General features: G+C 31.9%; 1 long non-coding RNA gene across 2 annotated transcripts in view; it reads left to right on the plus strand.

Annotated features, from left to right (window-relative positions):
- Positions 1 to 21,218, plus strand: part of LOC141566278 (uncharacterized) — a 134,448-nt gene that overhangs the window by 11,861 nt on the left and 101,369 nt on the right. The window contains exons 2-4 of one of the 2 annotated variants that reach the window (XR_012489272.1): positions 8,778 to 8,873; positions 17,464 to 17,535; positions 19,981 to 20,890. This is a non-coding gene — a long non-coding RNA (uncharacterized LOC141566278). Of the gene's footprint in view, positions 1 to 8,777; positions 8,874 to 17,463; positions 17,536 to 19,980; positions 20,891 to 21,218 lie in introns of those variants that run through there. The other variant, XR_012489273.1, reaches the window with a different exon arrangement.

The following is a 21,218-nucleotide window of genomic DNA, read 5'->3' on the forward strand; positions in this document are numbered from 1 at the left end:
TGTCAATGTCAGTTATTCTTATAATAATAGATTATGATCTATCCATTATCCATTACTTCTCATGTTATGATAGAGGATCTATCTAATGCACTAGAGCCCTACCTCATGGGTTCTAATGCCACATTCACTTTATCCATCTGTTATCCTTTGTTATCTCTACATAATCTGTCCATCTTTCTTTCCAATCATTTATACCCTGAAAGATCTTTTTTAATGCCATTTTTACAGAAATTATAAATAAAAATATGCTGCAACAACTTAAAAACCCTAAATAGATCTCCATTGCTTTGTGGTTCACCCACAACTTTGAGGTTCTGGCTACTATGGTATTCCATGATTTGTATCTATCTAATATCATTAAAATATGTTAAAGTTTTTTAAAAGAAGTATTTTGTGTCAGGGAATAACACAAAATTGTTTAAAGTACTGCACAATTTATCAAATACAATCAATCCATAAATTGCCTGTTTGACTCCTCCCATTCAACTTTAGATCTAGTTCATTGTCCATGTTATTTAATAAACACTTATTAGTTGCCTGTTGTATATAAGGCACTGTTCTAGGTACCATGAGTAGAAAAATTATCTAAAATTAATGCTTAACTCCAGGCATTTTCACTAGCTGAGCCACATGCTTGGAATATGTTCCCTCATCACTTGTCTGCTTCCTTCAGCTACCAATGAAAATCTTAATTCTATCAGAAGTTTTTCCTGATCTCTCTTGATACTAGTACCTTTTCTTTGTTGATTATTTTTTATCATATTATGTATACACACACACATACATGTATTTATAAATTTATAATTGCATGTTGTTTACTTCATTAGGCTGTGAGTTCCTTGAAAACAGTGTTTGTTTTTGCCTTTTTATCTTTAGGGCTTAGCAGAGTGCCTGACACTTATAAGGTACTGAGTTCTGAGACAAATTACTCCTTTGCTATTATTCTTTTGTATTTAATGTTCTATAAACTTTTGCAAATTAAAATAATTGCTCTTTTTAGTTTTATTATCTCTCATTGAAATGGTATCTATTCTTTAAGTATTTCAGGAAGTTTTTTTTTTTTTTTTTTAAGCTGTTTATTATGTGCTGTACTCTTTCTGTAGCTACTTTTTGGTTATCGATTCTTTATTAGACAGTCAACTAACAGTTGTTAAATACCTACTACAAATCAAACACGACCCTAAGCACTAGGAAAGCAGAAAAATGTGTACACACACACACACACACACACACACACACACACACACACACACAAATATACACTTATACAACCTTGTCCTTGTTATAAAGGAACTTGGTATAATGGGTGTGGGTGGGAGAGAAAAAACCCATATTATTCTGTACAAATAGATTTATACAGGATAAACTGAAGACTTATAGAGGAAAGGCACTAACTTTAAGGGGAATCAGGAAAGATATCTGCCAGAAGTTAAGACTAGTTGAGAACTGAAGAAAGCCAAGGAAGCTAGGAAGTAAAGAGGAGGAAGGAAAATACACTAGGCAAAAGGAACAGTCAATGAAAATGCCTGGAATTGGGTTTTAATATTATATGGGTTCTTTTTTAAAGATAATCATATGAGATGTTGGTGTTACTTTTGTAATCTATTTTCTTATTAGCTATAATTTCTAGAGTTTGCATTAAATAAAGATTTCCATCTACATCAGATTTTCCCATTTTCCCCTTTCAGCTTGTGATAGTTGATAGTTTCTTCTTTTAGTCCATTTAATTTTGGCTTATTAACTTTTTATTACTTTTTATTAACTTTTATTTGCACGATATACTTATCTGTGACATGGAGCTGAGGATATCAGTGACAAGAGGCAGAATAATATCCTTGCTTATAATTGGGAAGATGTTACTAAATTTGCTATGATACATTTCAAATACATTTTGTACACAATCATAGATTAGCTACATTTGACATTAGTGCCACCTGCATTGAAGTATTTCTAACAAGTAGAGTACTGGTATTTCTTATTTCTTTCAAGATATCCTGGCTTCTAGTGATACCAGAGCACAAAGGGAGTGCTATCAGCTTTGCTGTCCTCTGAAACAAGCTGAAAATAATATAACAGGTTTCAAGTAGGACAGGAATGCAATCAAATATTGTTCCATCTATTTTTGCAACTCATAGGTGTAATTTTCTCACACTGGTTGTATTTTTTTCCCAGATAAAACTGACTCACTGGTGTGGGAGTCATTGGATCATCTGTCTATATTATACTACTGTTAGACCACTGTCTTATTATAGCCAATATAAATTTTTAAAAAGCAAAAAGATAAAAATCTAAAAAATATAGTATAATATTTAAAACTTCATTTACACAAGATATTGAAATAAAAATTGAAATTAAAAAATAAAAATTGAAAAATATTGAAATAAAAATAAAAAATAAAAAAATTTTAAAATTTAAAAATTAAAATAAAAAAGAAATAAAAATAAAAATAGAAAAAACTGTAATGCTTTTATATAACAGTTTTATTTAAATAAATTTGTTGCCATAATGATATCAGAAAAGTCTAAAATTACATTGCTCAGCAAATATCATTTCCTTGCCATGTGAAAAAACATGGAAGGCAAGGAGAATATTTTTAAAATATAAAATGATTCATTAAATCTTATGGAGAATTATGAGTAGTTTCACATCTTAAAATAGCAAAAAGTAATGAGGGAAAGATCAGCTTAAAGAAAGCTTCTGAGAGATTCAACTATGCCAAGTCAACATGAAGGCATTTAAAGATAAACTTGGAAGTAAAACAATTAAAAAATTAAGAAATGATCTCTCTGTGGGAATGAATATATATATATATATATATATATATGTGTGTGTGTGTGTGTGTGTGTGTGTGTGTGTGTGTGCATATATATGTATGTATGTATGTATATGTGTGTAGTTTTAGCTCTTTTTACCACTGTGGATTATGGAGCTACCACACTTGAGACTCATGAATTATAGTTTTACATGTGCTATGAAAGACACTGAAATGCCACTGAAATGAACAGAGATGGAGAAAGCAGCTTACTAGACTAAGTATCCACAGAGGAATTATTGGAATGAAATGAAGTTAAGAAAAGTATACATACATAACAAAATTTATTATCATAAGAGACTAAGATATTATCATTAAGTACTCATTCCTATTTTCCTATTGAATTCTTTTTTCATCAGAACAGTCTATACATAGATTGAAGACATCCTTTATGGGGGTAACTTAAAAGGAAACTTGAAAGGTTTTCAAAAGCAATATTCCACCTTACATTAAATCTTTATCATTGTTAACTTGAGTGAGAAAAATGACACATGTTTACAATATCCCACTGTGTTCATTACTTATCAAATATGAAAAAACACATTTGTTTTGTTTCTGCAAAATTTTGCCTTAAAGGTTTTAAGAAGTTGTTTCCCATGCTCATGTCAAAATTATTTGATTCCCTGAAAGTTTTAACAAAAGAGACAACTTTGTTCAATAACCCTGTGACCTCTAGTCAGTTAAGGTAAAAACAAAAAACAAACAGGGAGATATAGGTTCACAAATGGTGAAAATTTGAATCCAAGTGAAAGAGAGATTCCTTACAGATAGAATCCTCTAAATACTCCTGTCTGCAGATCACATTGTGCTGTAACATGTTTCTTTCTCTTCTTCCCTCCTCCCTCCCTTCCTCCTTCCTTTCCTTCCTTCCTGTCTTTCTTTTTTCTTTCCTTTTCCTCCCTTCTTTTCTTTCTCCTTTAACTCCCTCTCTCACTTCTTGCTTTCTGTGCTCCTTTTTCTTTATTTTGCCTTGTACCCATGCAATTGAAAAGTGTTATAATGGAAGAGTATGTCTAAAAGGTAGGAGTGCCCTTTTCTTTGCTATTAGTGCTTGGTAAGATTTGTTAATTTTTTTTCCTCTCTGGTGGGGAGCTCTGCCAACACAAAAACAGAGAGGCTTAAATTTTCTACTATATCTTGAAACTGCCATTATTTGGCACTGTTTTAATCTGGCAGCTGACAGCAAATGACTAACAGCTTACTGAGGAGAGTGATCAGTAAAACATCCTCATCAACAGATAGACATTTTATCACTGTGAAAAACTTTTCTTCGTTCCAAGCTGTACCAAACTTGTATATTTTTTATCTAGTGCTTCTTAATATAGTTCTCTCTAAGCACGTCTTCTCTAATATTTTTTAAAAGTCTAAGCTGAGAATCTGGAAAATATGACTCCCTGGCTAATTCTGGTTTGCTTCAATAGTGTTTTGATGGTTCTCTATGTTAACGTCAAGCATTAATATAACAAATTCCACTTAGCTTTCATCATTTTTAATGTACAAAAGATCCGAATTGTGTTTTATTTGCTCTTTGACAAAATTGGGTGCAGAAAATGTAATAGTGTGCCCACATTTTTCTCACCAAACCACTAATTTTTTGCCTCATGGAGAGAAAATTTGTCAAGACCCTGTGTGGTAAAATCTCCAAATGATGTCCTCATTATAACTGTTCTTTAACCACAAAGAGCCATTTCAATTCAATTTAATACACATGTATTAAAAGTATAGGCACTGTGCCATTTGCTTGGAGGAGACAAAAGTATATGTACATTTTAGGATCTCTGCAAACTTATTATTTTATAAGTCTAGAGAAGTTAAATTACTTGGCCAACATCGTACAACAATTTGATGATGGATTTAAGATTAGAACTTAAGTCCCTAAATTCACAGTCCAGAATTCTTTTTACCACCCCATATTATTTAAGTTGTTATCCTCAAGGAACTTGTAATATAGTGAAGAATTACATATATATATATATATATATATATATATATATATATATATATATATATATATATATATATATATATATATATATATATATATATATATAATATATATGCAACCAAATATAGCTTAAAGTAGAATAACATGGGAGCAAAATATTATTACTGTTCTATAGAGGAAGAGATGGGAATAAACATTTATATGGTATCTACTATGTACCATACAATATGCTATTGTGTCATTTGATTGTTACAACTATGAGAGGTAGCCATTGTTATTATTCCTATTTTATAGTTAAGGAAATTGAGGTGAACAGTCAAGTGACTTATTCATGGTTATACAACTAATAAATGTTTGAGATTGGATATGAACTCAAGTCTTGTTAAGTGTGCCATCAACCTACTTAAGTATTCTGATGTAGGGGGAAAAAATCGTATCTGATTTATTTAAATGAATGAACAGGAACCTAGTGAAAATTGAAAATTTTCTCAAGGACTTCAAAATTTTAATTTGAGAATTTTTTCTAGATGGTTAAGCAACTAGAGTATTGAAGTCAAGAAGACCTGAGTTTAAATCTGGCTTCAGATATTAGCTATGTGAGCCTGATCAAGTCATTGTTTCAGTTTCCTTATCTGTAAAATATAGATAATAGTAGCAATTGTCTCCCAGAATCATGAAGATAAAATTATATATTTATATATTTATAAGATACATTGAAAATCTTAAACTACTATATAAATTCTAGCTGCTGCTGCTGCTGCTGCTGCTGCTGCTACTACTACTACTACTGCAACAGCTTACTTGCTATGCTACTACTGCTACTACTATTTCTATTACTACCACTTCTATTACTGCTACTTTGGCTGCTTCTCCTGCTATTGCTACTAATACCACAGCTACTGCTGCTACTACTGCTGCAGCTGCTACTGTTGCTCTTAATGCTGATATCACTACTAGTGCTATTATTACTACTACAAAAACTATTACTATGATTACTACTGCTGCTGCTACTATTAATACTATCCTTCTGTAAAGAATCTTTTGAAAAATAAATTCCCGTTTTTTCTGACAAATTAAAATTTATTATTGTAGAATTAAAACTGAAAATAACCTTTATAAGTTATTTCATCTAGTTGAGGATATATTGAGGTCCAGAGAAGTAATATTTGCTCAAGATCAAAACAAAATTCTTGGATGTAAATAAGAAAACCAACTTTCATAGCCAATATTAGGACTTTTTCCAGTTTTAATTTTATCCTTTTGTAATAAACCTTTTTTAGTAAATGTGGATTTCTACTATTTGTGTATGAAGAAATCCAGAAAAGCATAATACTTTATATGTTAGTTGGTGGAGTTTTTCTCACAGACTCCTTATAATTTAATTTAGTACCAATAGCTCACAGGGGAATTTCAGACAATAGGAGAGAATGGATTGGCCATTATGTAGCCAGATGCTGGCTGTGGGGATACTTTTAGCATGAAAACAGCTAAAAAATGTGTCTGGTATATTTCTAATGTTCTGGTGTATGTAAATTAGATTTGATATAACACAACTCACCAAGCCAATTATAATAGAGTGAAATTAAGCTTTAACTGAAAGCAGATCATGAGGAAGGCTGGGATCAAGAAACACTATTTCCAACTCCTACCAAATGTCATTTCTACTGAATTAAGATTTGGGCTTGATTTAAAACTAAATCAGAAAGAAATCCATTGAAAGCAATTTATTCCAAAGAATAAGAGCAAAATTGGAGAAAGGAAATAAAAGTGCATGTGGTTAGTATTATTCAATGAAATTAAAGGAAATTATTTTATATAGTTTCAAAAAAAGAAATTGCTATTTGAGAATATACTAAATAGTAAGTATAAAGACTTGTAATTTCTTTTTTTTTCTTATTAAGTGATATTCAGCTTTTATCTATATGCTGATAATTCTCACATCTGTTTATTCAGTTTTAACCTCTTTGCCCATACTAACCTCACACTAGATAATATGACTTTCTTAACATTCCTCATTTATGACACTGTTTTTGCATGTAAGCCAATTTCTAAAATTTGTTCCTTACCTCTAGCTTTTAGAATTTCTAGTTTTCTTTTTGTACAAAACATATGCATGGGTAATTTTTCAACAGGGACCCTTGCAAAACCTTCTGTTTCAATTTTTCCCCACCCCCTATCCTAGATGGCAGCTATTCTAATACATGTTGAAATATATGTTAAATCCAATATATGTACACATATCCACAGTTATCTTGCTGCACAAGAAAAATCAGATCTAGAAAGAAAAAAAAAAACAAAAAAAACAAAGCACCACCACCAAAATCTAAGAAGGAAAACAAAAATGCAAGCAAACAACAGAAAGAGTGAATGTTGTGGTCAACACTCAATTCCCACAGTCCTCTCCGTGGGTGTAGATGGCTGTCTTCATTACTGAACAATTGGAACTGGTCTGAATCATTTCATTGTTGAAGAGAGCTACATCCATCAGAATTGATCATCGTATAGTCAAAGACTTGTAATTTCATTGGTATGCCCACAGTATGATAGAAAGAGACTTGGAAATAGAATCAGGGAGATTTTGTTTTCAGTCATGCCTCTGACACATTACTAGCTGTATGACTATGGGAAATTAGCTTAGCTTTTTTGAGCCTCAGTTTCCTTATCTCTAAAAGGGAATAATAAAACTTGAAGTGCTTTCCTCACAAGGAAACTAGTGAAGCTCACATGAAAAACTATGTTAAACTCTTTACAAATTTTCAAGTATTATATAAATGCCATTTATCCTTTCCTAAAATACTTCTTTTCTGTTCATTCTCAATATGGAAAGAAGTGTATCGCAAGCTCAATATGTTCAAACAGAGCTCATTAACTTTTCCTTAAACTGTTCACTTCTTTGAACTTCTCTATTACTTTTGAAGGCACTACCATCCCTTCAGAAACCCAGGTTTGGCACTGTCTTCAATTCTTCACTTGTACGCATAACACTGTAGTTTTTTATTAGCAATGGCAGCAACTAAGAAAATGATCTTTTGCAGCAGACCTACTACTCATACTGGGCAAATTTCCCAATGGTCTCTGCTACCAATAAGGGGCTACACCTTTATCCAAGTAGTTGCCAGATCTTGAAACCTTGCCGGGTTTCATGTAGTTTTCCCAGTTAAAATATAAGTTATCTTGAGAAAAAATATTGTTTCATTTTTATCTTTGTATGGATTGATTGATTGGTTATTATCATTATTATTACCAACACATTTCACAATGCTTTCAAACTTAGATTCATGAATTGTATTGGCTAAAAAAAAGGTAATCACCTGCAGAGCTTAACTTCCAATGATGACTATCTGAACTTCAACAACAATCTATTATTCTGGAGACAACCCAGTCAAGTTTCTTATCTTTGAAGACTTTACAATTTGATTTAGAGGTTGACTTTGCATTGCTATAAAGCCTTTAGGAAGTCAGGGTTTCTCAGTGATGCCACAAGAAAGCTTTTAGGTAGATAATAGAGTGGTAAAGCAGTAAGAACAACTACTCAAGTCAGAGGACTTAACTCATTTTTGAAACTTCCTTTCATAATGTTGAGGAAAATCCTTTACTTTCTTTGACTCAGTTTCCTCAACTGGGAAGTCAGATTTTAATTTAAGTGACATTTAAGGTCCTTTTCAGGACCAAATTTGTAACTCCATGATATGATCTCATAAGTATGGACAGTCCCATAAATAGTATATAAAAAGAAAAACATGATTTTGAGGTCTACCTTATTTTAAAACTTTCCCTTTTATTTTAACATAAAAATACTTTAATAGATCTGTGATTTCATAAATATGTGAATTCTTGTCACTGTTTAAATTTTTTTAATCAATTAATTTATTTTTAATACACATTACTTTTTGAATCATGTTGGGAGAGAAAAATAAGAACAAAAGGGGAAAACCATGGAAGAAAAACAAAAAACAAAAGAAGTGAACATAGCATGTGTTGATTTACATTTAATCTCCATATCTCTTTTTCTGTTTACAGATAGAATTTTCTGTCCATAGTCTATTGGGATTGCTTTGGATCATTGAACCACTGAGAAGAACCAAGTCTTTTAGTTGATCATCACTCATTTTTGCTGTAAGTAAATTTCTGGTTCTGCTTGTTTTGTTCAGTACCGATTTGTGTAAATATTTTCAGGTCTTTCTAAAATCAGCTTGGTCATCATTTTTTATAGAACAATAATATTCCATTATCTTCTTATACCACAGCTTGTTCAGCCATTCTCCAACTGATGGGCTTCTACTAATTTTCCAATTCTTTGTTATCACAAAAAGAGCTGTTATAAACAGTTTTGCACATGTGGATTCTTTTCTCGCCTTTATGATTTCCTTGCAATATGCAATAGTAGCACTGCTGGGTTAAAGGGTATACAAAGTTTTATAACTTTTTTGGCATGGTTCCAAATTTTTTTCCAGAATTGTTGCATCATTTTACAATTCCACCAACAATGCATTAGTGTCCCAGTTTTCCCACATTCCCTCCAACATTTATCATTATCTTTTGTTGTCATCTTAGCCAATATGAAAGGTAGTAGGTGGTACCTCAAAGTTGTTTTAATTTGCATTTCTCTAATCAATAGTAATTCAGAGCATTTTTTCAAATGACTATAAATGGCTTTAATTTTGTCATCTGAAAATTGTCTATGAATATCTTTGACCATTTATCAATTGAAGAATGACTTGTATTCTTCTAAATTTGACACAGTTTTAAAAAATATATATTTTAGAAATGAGACCTTTATCAGAAACACAGGCTGTAAAGATTTTTCCCAGCTTTGTACTTTCCTTTTAATCTTGTTTCTGTTGGTTTTGTTTGTGCAAAATCTTTTTAATTTAATGTAATCAAAGTTGTTCATTTTGCTTTTCATAATGTTCTCTAGTTTTCCTTTGGTGGTAAATTCCTTCCTTCTTTAGAGCTCTGATAGGTAAATTACCCCTTGCTCTCCTAATGTGTTTATGGTATCCATTCTTTATGCCCAAGGCATATACCCATTTTTACCTTATATTGATATGGGGTGTGAAATGTAGCTCTATGCTGAGTTTCTGACATGTTATTTTCCAGTTTTCCCAAAAAAATTTGTCAAAAAATGAGTTCTTATTCCAGAAATTGGAGTATAGGGGTTTATCAAATACTAGATTATTATACTCTATTCCACTGATCCACCTACATTTCTTAGCCAGTACCAAATGGTTTTGATGACTGCTGCTTTATAATATAATTTTAGGTTTGATACTGCTAAACTACCACATTGTATTTTTTCCCATTAATTCCTTTGAATTGTTTTCTGTTTTTTGTTTTTTTCCAGATGAGTTTTGTTATTATTTTTTCTAGTTTTATAAAATCATTTTTGGCGGTTTGATTGGTATGGCACTGAACAAGTAGACCAATTTAGGCAGAATTGTCATTTATATTATATTAATTCAGCCTACCTTCCCATTTGGTCTTATCCATGTTCATGTCCTTCCCTAAATCTTACCAAGAGAATCTAGCCAACACATTATATACTTTCAACATTTCATATTGTGAATGTGACATTGGATTTCTCCATATGTCATGCATCACTAGAGTCAAAACCTTCCATTTTTGTACAAAAGTATTCAACCTACAAAGAGGCCATGAAGTCATCTGCTGCCAAAGCTTTGGTTTCCAGAAAGAATGTTTTGACATGAGTCTATTGCCACAGACATCAGGGACAAAGCAAGGTAAGAAAGAAAATGTTCTACACGTATCTTCTGGATATGTTATTGCTACTGCCCTAGGCAAACAGCAGTTGGCAGCTCTCTGGTTATGGCTCTGTGCCTCAAGCTTGTTATATCACTAGCCATCCTCCTTATACAGATAATGTATTGTCCAATTGATGCTTTTTGCTTCACTTCTTGTGTTCATATTATCATTGATAATACATCACTTTTCTTAGATTTCACATACATCATTTGAATATGTAAAGTATGTTTTATTTTCCTCTATAGCAAGGAGTAGTATTATAGCTATTTACAGCAGTTAGCTTATACTAAGAAGGCACTGCTATGACTTCATGAATGTGGTTTTGGGGAAAAAGTCATGGAAAATGGATTTCATCAGTCTAGACAGCACATTAAAACAAAGGAGCCAAATATGTATGTGGAAATGAAGCATCATGTATTGAGCTCTATGAGAGGTGTCATTCAGTAACTGATTTTAAAATTAAATGTCATCTATTTTTAATATTAAAGTAAAAGCAAAGAATTAGTTTTTTTAACTTCATTTTTTTTTAAAAAATGGCCAGTTTTATCCTGGGGTAAGGAAACTTTATAAGAAAGTATAGTGTAAGTCTTAACGTTGTTAATTCTAGTAGAGTTTCCAATGTGTTTTGGTTAAAAAAATAAGTAAGCTATAAATAATAAAATAATTCATTAAATAATACTCAACTTTACTATCGTCCAATTGTCTGCTTATTCCTCATGATGACTTTTGGAATAGAATAAGTAGTTGGGTGGGATAAAGATAGCAAGAAGGGACTTCTGGGAGTAAGATGTGAGTCTGTCAGGAGGCATAGACAGAAATTATGAGCATGTGCAAAGATAACCAATATGTTGGCTGCTAGGAAGCCACCAAAGTCATAAACATTTAGGATGTTTTTCATGTTGATCAAGCCATTTGTTAACTTTTTTCTAACAAAAATCACAATTTAGTATTGGAGAAGAAATGAAATGTTATTAAAACCACAAAATACAAAATCTACTATTTATCCATCTCAGAGTTCCCATCTCATAGGGGTTTTCCTATTCTTCTTTTAGGCACTTTCTATGGCATTTCAATTAAGACAATAAAACATCTTGTGATAATGTTTATTTTTATTAGTCACATGGAATTAAATTAAAAGAAATACATGAAAAAATCATTCTATCTAATCCTCTTTCAGGATTTTCTATGCAAAAAGGAAACCCCCCCCCCCAATATGTACATATTTGAAGCTCATAAAGTAGAAATGAGTAGGGTTGTTCATTTCCCCCCATCTCAGTTTCCTGGGTAAAAGAAAATAGTTTAGGAAGAAATTTCCTTTTGCTCATATATGGTACTATGAAAATTAGGACAAAAAATAAACCCTATATATTTTTATACATCTCTATATTTCTCTTTTGGCCCCAGTCATTTTGTTTTAATATGAGTTGTGATAGTGTTAGGGATCCAGGCTTATGGATCTAGTGAAATAATTCACTCCCAGTTCTGAGGCAGAGAAATAGAAAAGTTTATTTCCCAATATCACTAAGAGAACAAGCCTCTTAGCGGACAAAAGCTCCCAAGATGAGATTAGGAGTTTTGCCAGGTGGTTCATCCAGAGTACTTAGTTTTATGATCAGAATTCTGGTCTTGGGGGCTATTCAAATTATAGGGAAGTTTGGGTTTGAATAGGCTTCGGTTCAATTCTATAGAAAGTCTGATTAGTGTTAGTTCAGCTCTATAGAAAGTTTAATTAGTGGTAGTTTATATCAGTTCAGCTCTATAGAAAGTTTGATTAGTGTCAACTGAACTCTAAAGAAAGTCTAATTAGTGGTAGTTAACATTAGTGGGGGTTGGTTTCTAGAGTGAGATAGAATTAAGGAATCTGGGTGGGATAGGAAGACAAAGCTCAAGTTGATTGACTTCTAGGAACCTGGGATCTCCCGTGTCAATAGAGTTCACAAGATTTTTTGAGAGATACTCTTCAATTCTTCATCATAAAACCATATTTTCATTGCTTTTGATATTATCCCTTTGGAAAGATCCATTTTTCCAAATGTAGTTCTGATCCTACTAGATAGCTTTTCAGTGTCGACTCAATTACTGAGATATTAAGTGATGTGTCAAAAGCTATATAGTCAAAATATGTCAAAGGGGATCTTGATTCCACTGACTTTGTTTTCAAAGTGGGACCTCTATCTATTACAACATATGATATTTTCTTAAATATATTTTGTGTATTTTATACATATTTATGAAATAAGTACAAAATAAGTATAATTAAGAAGGGAGGGCACAGGCATTTGGATGGAGGATGAAAAAAAAACAGTGTAGAAAGTGGTGTTGAACCTATTTTATAGGAAGAGAGGATTCTGTATAGAGATAAAATGATAACAGAAGAAAACACCTGACTATACATAAATGTCAATGATTATTATGATGGTGATAGATGATGAGGATGAAGGTAATCTGATTCCTAGGAATTGAAACTAGTTGGGCCATTCCTTATGTAACAGGAATAAATAGACTCCATGTAGAAAAAAAACATGATTCAAGAAAAGTATCATAATGTGTGATAAAAAAATCTTTGTCCCCGATTTGGGACTTGCTTCTGTCTTATTTCTGCTAACCTTGTTATAAAGGGACAAGCTTGATTGGCAATATAAACAGAACTCGAGTACCTCTAAAAAGGCAGTAGTTAACTAGGATATCTTTTTGGTCCTGACTTTTCTGAAATAGCTACATAATATTATGTGACTTTGGCTAAGTCCCACCATTTCACTCAATTTTCTTATTCTTACTAATTGATAGATGGCTTTAACTAGATAAACTCTAAATTATCTTCCAGTTCTAAATCTTAAGATTTTATGAATTGCCCCATATTATAACCTTCTAGGCACTGCATTTGCTGACTAATAGACCCCTTTTTAGCTTGCATCAAAAGTACAAATCCTGTCTGAGAAAACAAGTAAAATCTGAAATCATCATTTTTCACTGGCATACTTTAGAGCTTGTCTTAGTCCTGAAATATCTCTATTAAGAGAAAACACTCTTCATGTGACAGTGACACTTGTTTAGTCCTGTGGCTTCACAGATATTTGTATTCCAAGGTTAGAAAACATGGCCTGGAGATAAGGATGCTCATTCACAACTTTTGCTGGAGCAAAAATGTAGTTGTTAAAATGGTTCCATGAACCCAAATGAACTCCTCTCTGACCCAAGTTTCAGTTGATGTTAAGTGTGCATTGAAAAGAAGAATTAGATTTAGTTATACTTAATTTTATTTAGTATATAGATCTTGTATTTTGAAGTTTGTAAATGACTTTATGGGAAACACATATAAACACTTACCACTATTACCATCACCCTTCTTGAAATGCATCATGGTATTTTTTTATTTAAAAAATTACTTATGAATTAAATACAAATAGAAAAAGAAAGACAAAAATAGAAAATAAACAAACAAAACTTTATCATGTGCCCAGAACATCAGGGAGAATTCAAAATATATAATACTAAATTTCCATTTCAAGAAAGCATATATAACAATAGAAAAATTATATTTGAGTATACATCTTTTCTTTGCTTCCATATAGATTATTCTTTTGTTCTTTGTTGTGTATTTTTTTATTATTATTCTTTTATTCCCTTTAATCCTCCTTACCTCCCCCAAGCAGGCTACAATTAAGAACAAATATATTTATACATACACACATATACTCACATATATACATTCACACCCACCCACAGACCCACCTTTATATATACCTTTACATATATCTACTTCCACACATACATAGGTCTACATGCTTGCATAGCCAGATATACTCAGAAACACACAAACATGCATATATATGTGTGTGTGTGTGTGTTTGTGTATATATATGCATTTACTCATATGTAAGCATGCATCTAAAACAATTACAATATGGTTGACATATAATGTAGATTTCTCTCTTTATTGAATCTTTAATTTTAGGGTTTTATTTAGACCAATGTAAGCTATCCAGCGATTTTTAAATGATTACTATAATACAATAATGCCAAAAGAAGAATTCTGGAAAGAAAATTTTTGCCTTTTCTCAATCTGTTTCAGATGTCCCTCCAAAACAGAGAAAATGACAACCATTCTTTGGAGCTTTCTGGCTATTTGTGCTATTGTTATAGTGAGTGTTTGGTTGGTGTTGACATTTCCTTTCTGTTCCCACCTCAAATAAGGTAGTTGAACATGGTGAGGAGACTGCATTTGTTTTTTAAAAAAATGCTCTGTGTGAAAGCAGATGTAGATTTGCATCAGGTTTCAGTAAGAGTGGGTAGCTCTAGTAATAACCATCAAAAGTGCGTTCTGTATTACAGCCTCAGGATACAAGACTGTGAGAAGCAAAACAAGAGACTGAAATCTATCTTTGCCTTTGCAATCCTGGAATGTCTCTGCTTTAATACTGTTTGATAAAAAAAAAAAAATAATAAAGCCCACAGGGGCACTGGTTCCCAGCAAAACTATAAATAGAAGGCATTGGCAGCCCTTTTATGGCAGAGTTAGAGTTCACAACAATGCAAAACAGACTGGGCATCCACTCTGTGACCAAATATTACCAACTTACCCATCAGTCAGTGGCAGAATTTTCTTCTTTCGTGTTGTGAAATCATGAAAACATGGGAATAAAATCTAGACTTTAACCACCCCACAAAAATCTATTCAGAACTTGGATCAGGGCCTCTTGAATAACAAGTATTTTTTCCTACTGAAGATTAGAGAACTGGTGATTTGGGCAATGCTACCTAATAATCCGGTATCAAGGGAATTTTTCTAACCTGATTTATGGACATCATCCAACCACAGTTGTGACTTCAATATACTCTTTTGAAAAAGCTGTTGATAGATATCATGGTGATATAAAATACAGAAAATATCAATAAAGATTACATTTCTACACATATATATTTAACTGCACAAAACAAAAATATGTGAGATTACAAAGATAACCAAAAGTTAATGAAAATAGATATGAAAATGATTTTCTCTTACCTAGCTTATATCCCAAGGAAGCCATAGATAAGAAAAAAGTACCCATATGCTCCAAAATATTTATAGCAGCACTTTTTTGTGATAAATAAGAATTGGAAACAAAGTCAATATGATTTAATTGAACAATGGCTAAACAGATTATGATTTATTAATGTTATAAAATATTATTGTGCTGTAAGAAATTATATATATATATCATATAGAGAAGTAAGAAACATTGTAATTGAACTAGTGCAGAGTAAAGTAAATAATATACATATGGCAGCAACAATGGAAAATGATCTATAAAAATTAAAAGTAAATATAATAAATTATAAAAATCAAATGGGACTTAAATGAAGAAATATGAGAAGACATTTCCAAACTATCCTTTGATGAAGGTGGGAGACTCCCAGGGGTTATATATTGTACATATTTTTTCACTTTCTCAATGTATTTATCATTTGGGCTGATGCTTTCCCCCTTTTAGAAAATACTTGTCCTATGGGTAAGTATTGGAGAGGGGAAGGATACATAGGATACTATAGTGATCTAAGAAGCATAAAATATCAATAAAACTATAGTTTGTGTGTGTGTGTGTTACACATATGTATGTATATACACAAACACACACATATATGTATCTCACAATATTTTGTCTTGTGATTACTCAGTCCCTCAACACATTGTCCGGTTTTTTATGAAATCTTTCCCAAGTTTAGAATTTTTAATTCAACTGATATTAAGCATCTACTCATATGTAAGACTGTGCCAGATGCTAGGGATTCAGACAGAAATGAAATGATTCTTGGCCTTAAGGAACTTACATTTTAATGTGAGTTACCATCAAATAATCAAGGATTCATTATGCACTTACTATGTTCTAAAAATGGGACATACAAAGAAAGGAAAAAACAGCCCTTTCCTTTAAGAGTTTTACAGGTTAATGAGAAAGACAATATGTAAATAAAGAGCTGCATAGACTATATTGTACTTACTGAGTAACTAGAAAGCCACATCTGGAAAGAGTAGAAAAGATCAGGAGAAGTTTCCTATAGAAGATAGCATTTGAGCTGAGTCTTGAAGGAAACCAGGGATTGTAAAAGGCAGAGGGAAGGAGAGAGAGCATTCCAAGACTGGAATCCAGAGAAATTTCAGAGGAACGGGTGGTAACAACTGGATGTGTCTTGAAGGAAACATGATTTCAAAAAGTAGAGTGAGTGCATTCTAGACAACAGAAGGGGGATGGGACACCTTTTGAAAGAAAAGATGTGGTCAGTAGAATGCTATGCATGGGTAAAAGCTAGAATGCCAGTTAGACTAAAATAGAGATTATATAAAATAAAATAAGTAGTAAGACTGAAAAAGTAGATGGTAGCCAGAATATTTTGCATTTTATTGCAAATACAATAGGGAGCCATTTTTAATTTTTGAGCAGAATTTTTTGGATAATGTGAGGGGAAAGCTTGGAAGAACAGAGGCCAATTGTTGGTCTGGATTCATGTATTTTTTTTTTTTTTTTTTGAGATATTTCCTTTAAAAAATTTTTCAAGCATATCAGCTAACTAAGTTTTAACACTAGGTATTTTACAGATTGAATGATTCTGTACTTTATAACTCAAAGTATAATCTGTAAATAACTAAAGTTCTCTAATTTAATAGTATTTACCTGGGTGATCTCTGTCTATGGTAGGCCAATTTTGTAAAACATTCATCCTTGCATGTTTGTTGTCATTGTTTAACTTTTTATAAATAAAAATAAATGATAAGTAATTTAACTTTGATTTGAAGAAAACATATCTTGAAGAGAGATATAAGTTCAGTTTGATATAAGCTGAGTTTGATCTTTCTTATATAAAACCATCTGTGATATTTGTAAATTATCACATAGATTGGAGTTACTTCTTTCTGAAATATTGACTTATAACTAGTGTAAACTAGATTTGATTCTCATTTCAGATACTTACTAGGAAAATCACCCTGGGCCAGTCACCTCACCTCTTGAAACCTCAATTTCAGCATCTGCAAATGGTAATAAAAATAGTACTTACCTAATAGCACAAAGATAAAATGAGATAATGTATATAAAGCATATTGTGAGTTTTAAAGTATTATATAAATGCTAACTTTCCCATGATCATCTTCCTTTTCAATAGGATTCAGATTCATTTTTTTAATGTTCCATGATCTAAAGACTTCTACCCAGATAGACAAAATAACTGCTTTTTGTAGTTGAAATTAAGTGTTAGGATGTAACTCATTCTCTATAGACTCATTAAAAACATCCTAGGTATACTTCAGTAGCAGATTTTGAAAGTGTATCATTCCATGTAGCTTGGATATTATAAGTATTTGAGATCTTAATATACATTGAAACATTGTTCTTAAGCTTTTCAATGTCAAATTTATCAGAGTAAAGTTGGTGATAATGATTTGATTTCAGTAGTTTTTTGTTGGAGTTCTCTAGGATGTTTTTGAGGTCTATTTTTGTATTATAGGGATTTGTTAGTACAAAAAGGGAGAATTTTTCATGTATAAGTCTAACTACCAAACATGAATTTGTTGCCTCTTTAATGACTAAACTTTGTTCCAAGGAATTAACTTGAAAGGTCACTGGCTCCTGCTTCTTTTCAGAGCTGTCATGTCAAACGGTTTTTTTGGTAATATGTTGATTTAAATTGTTGAAAATTTTCCATTTTTATTTTTTATTATACGAGTTTACACAAAGGGGCAGCAACCAGGGCTGCAATGAGGAATATCTATGCTATAAATATAAGATTTTATTTAAAAAAAAAACAACAAGAAGTATGTCTCCTTATCTCCAGCTGAGATTGCTCGTAAGCCAGTCAATTTAGGAAGAAAGTTGGCTATTATTCTATTTTTAGGATTCAAGAGTAGAGATTTTGAAATTTCCCTCAGAAATCTATTCAAGTGCTTAATTCCATCCAACCTAACTCCATCTTGCTTCAATTGAATTCTACTTCCTTTGGTTGTATAAGTAAAAAGAAGGAAGAACTGGTTTTCATTTCAATGCACTGTCTTACTTCTACTTATGGTCACTTATTAAGTTATGTTTCTGTTGCCTTTTCATTCAATCCCTTTCCTTATGGGTCCTAATGACCAATACTTAACCATAATTACATCTCTTCTAAGAACTCTTCATGAAAATTATTTCATGATTCAGTTGAGTTCATGAAAAAACACATCTCATTAATCATAGAGAATGTAATTGAGAGAATATATATTACTGGTAAAAACATAATTTAATTTAAGGGTTGAATGGACAGTGGGCAGTGAAGACTCCTAAACTATGAGAAAATGATACAAGATTATGAATGAATGGTTACAAAATATGAGAAAAATGAACAATAGAATTTGTGATGGACAAACCATCCAATTATTTTGCTTAAGGAAATAAATTTGCAAGGAAAAAGATTAATCAGGACCTTTAAGATATTAGCTAATTTATAGTGATTGGCTGGAAATTAACATGTATCCCCATTTTCATCATCTGTCATGTATGACATTAATTTGGTGCTTTATATTTTGCAAAATTATTTTCCTACATTACTACATTTGAGACTGTAACAACCCACTTAGGTAAAAGCTACAGATATTATTATTACTTTTATTTTGTGTAGAGGGCTAAAACTCTGAAAAGGTGTACTTGAATCAGACAGAAGAGCACTTAAGGTTAATTACCTATTCATTGTGAGATAATGGTTATATATACATATATTTAGATGAGATGGTGATGTGTTGGCTCTCCTCACCATTGGTGCTTGCTGAATGTATGGTGGTGATGTAACCGTAGGGAAGGATTGGAAGGCTGAAGGAGAGAGTCAGAGTCACTCTGCCAAACGATGAGGAGGAGAGAGAATTCAGGCTCTAGATTCCATAGTCCAGGATTCATCATGGGCAAGCTGTGGCAGCTTGCCTACTTCCTTCACTTCTCCTTCTAAAAACCAAGGACTTTGACTGATCTGGACTCTGACTGATCCTGAGGCCCTCCAGAGAGCTAGCCCAAACATTATAATTTTGCAGGTGACAAAATTGAGATTGATAAAGGTTAAGTAATACAGCTACGGTCATATAATAACAAGGATTCAAACCCTTTTTTCTCCTGATATGAAATCTATTCATCTATATTGAAACTCAAGTACAGTAATTTAATTTATTCTCTCATTCTGTGTATTAATATGTGTAATAACAAGGAAAGTTCAAATAAGTTTCTAAAGTATTTTTCCTCTTCTCCTTTTTTTTTTTACCTAATTTTGTTTTCCTGTCTTTCCTCTTTTTCTGTAATTCTTTACACTGAATTTAGATTTGTAAGAGAATTTAGAAGCTATCTAGTCAAATGCCTTAACTTTACAAAGTAAGAAACTGAAGCCTGAGAGATTAAATCACTTGTTCAAGGACAAAAAATCCATAACCCAGGCCTTCTGAATCCAATTTAGTATTTTTCTTTTTTCACAGGACTACTTTAGTGAAGGATATTATAGAAGACTCTAAGAACTCAAAAATAGAACAAGAGAAAATGTAAGAGGAAGACTCACTTTTAAACACTTTTAATTTATACATATAGGATACTGTTCTGAGGCTTGATCATCTACAAACAGAAGCAACCATAGGACATCAATGACATCATATATGATAGAGAACATGGCTTCAACTTGGATCCTGGGCTTATTTTTCTCTAAGATAGTGATGAATACCTTTGGCAAACCTCCATCTCCCTGTTTTATGCTGTGCCTGATATTATCAGAGAATTCTTGAATAAAGTTCTCTGTTGTTATATCTTTAAAGGAATCTTGAATAATTTTCTTGCATGGATCAAAGACCACTTGATTAGTTGAGTTTATAATATAACACACATTGATGTCTCTGCCAAATCACTAATCAATTCCTTATCAACAAGTTCAATGAATTTTTAAAAAATCGTTCTCCTTTGACTTCTATGAATCATCTGGCACTTTTAGCCAATTCATGTCGTGATATTCTTTTTTTTCTCCTTTGTATTAATAAGTCCTCCTTGATATCCTTCCTTATTGCTTTTTTCTTCCACTAAATGTATTCATCTCCCAAACACTTTATCCTTGGCCCTCTTTTCATATGCAGTAACATTCACTCTGTTAATGATATCATCCACTGCTATGGCTTCAATTATCACTTCTATATGGATGGCTGACAAACTTTTTCCCCTAATCTAGCCCCTCTACTGAGTTCCAGTTTTGCCTTTCATTTCCAACTTTCTTTTAAACATATCCACAAAAATGTCCCATCATCATCTTAAACTCATTGTCTAAGAAATTGATCACATCATGTGCCCAACAAAAGCTTCTTTCTCTTTAATGACATAGTCAATTTTAGAACCAACTTTTTTTTTCTTTTCCATCATATTTCCACATCAGATTATTTAATAAGCCTTTTCTATTTCTTCAATAACTATTGGATCTAGAGATAATTTATATTCCAACTTGAAACTGCCCTAGTATAGACTCTCTTCACTTCTTACTTGGATTTTTACAATAGCTTCCTAATTGATCATTTTGCTTCTAATCACTTTTTCTCTTTAATCTATCAACCAAATAGTTTTGTTAATTCGCTGCCCTTATGTGAAAAAAAAAAGTTCAATGATCTCCTATTATTTAAACTCCTTATCTCTATATTAAAAACTTTTCACTATTTGACTCTAGCCTTCTACTTATCCTTCC

The sequence above is a fragment of the Sminthopsis crassicaudata genome, chromosome 4, assembly GCF_048593235.1.
Source record: "Sminthopsis crassicaudata isolate SCR6 chromosome 4, ASM4859323v1, whole genome shotgun sequence".
NCBI lineage: Eukaryota > Metazoa > Chordata > Mammalia > Dasyuromorphia > Dasyuridae > Sminthopsis > Sminthopsis crassicaudata.